Raw genomic sequence first — 1,323 nt, forward strand, 5'->3', positions numbered from 1 at the left:
CTGATCAGAGTTCTTACTTTTTCATCTTCTCCATATGTCCTGGGCCGTTATGAGAACTTTTCCGAGCCACAAATCCACAGAATCTGCAAGACAAACATATTAGGCTACACACTCTGGCACCATCCTCATCTCTGCACATCTGTATTGGCCCCTTTGTGCCCTCATTTGTGACTCTGTGTGACCCCTTTATAGCATATGCATCCCTCGGTGCATGCCCTATTGTATACGCCCCCGTGTATTCCCCTTATAGATGGCCCCCCCAATGTCATTCCCCTTACAGATGGCCCCCAATGTTTCCTCCTTATAGATTGTCCCCTTTGTGTTGTCCCCCTTATAGATGGCTCCCAATGTTTCCTCCTTATAGATTGTCCCCCTTATAGATGGCTCCCAATGTTTCCTTCTATAGATTGTCCCCTTTGTGTTGTCCCCCTTATAGATGCCCCTCCTGTTATCCCCCTTTTGTTGCCCCCTCCTGTGCAGAGCAGATGAGAAAAACACAAAAAAAAAACCACTCACCTGCAACTCGCTCCCCCGCCATGTCTCTCTTCTGCAGGCTTGGTCCCCTACCCGGCTGACGCACGGCTCCCAGCTCCCTGGCAGCACACATCAGTGACCTCAGTGTGCGCTGGGGATGTTACTTCCAGCTCAGGGGCGCTTGTTATAGACGCTTCCTGCGCCGAAAGTACTTCACCGGCGCACACAGAGGTCACTGATGTGTGTTTCCGGGGACGGGACCGAGCCGGGGGACCAGCCTCTTGTGACTGCAAGCAAAACACTCTTGAAGAAAGTGGCCATGTTTTTGTAGCGCCAGATAACCTCTTTAAGTTCTGCATCTGAAGCCCTATAGTGCGGTGGGTTAACAATGACTGTACAATACAGTACGATATCATCCTCAAACAAAAAAAAAAGGGTCGTCCACATGTTCTCAGTACATACTCATACACAGATATTTTATTGTGGATGATCATACAAACTAACTACACATTTCACTTTTTTCCGTAATTTCCTCCAGGTCTTTTCCAAACAGACAACAAAGAACAAAGGAATTTAAGAAATACAATATGTATCCAAGATTTACCAGTGAGAATAAAAAGTTTCCAGCACTCACGGTAAGGTCCCAAGAGCTTTATTTCTGCATCCCATAAAAACAGACTTCAGCAAGATAGACCGACATGTTTCAGCTCAGGTGGTCTTAATCATAGTCACTATGATTAGGACCACCTGACTTGAAACACGTCAGTCTATCTTGCTGAAGTCTTTTTATGAGATGTGCGAGTTCTGGAAACTTTTTCTTCTTGCTTGCACTGTGCAGATAAGACGTCC

This window comes from Dendropsophus ebraccatus, chromosome 7 (assembly GCF_027789765.1).
Source record: "Dendropsophus ebraccatus isolate aDenEbr1 chromosome 7, aDenEbr1.pat, whole genome shotgun sequence".
Classification (NCBI taxonomy): domain Eukaryota; kingdom Metazoa; phylum Chordata; class Amphibia; order Anura; family Hylidae; genus Dendropsophus; species Dendropsophus ebraccatus.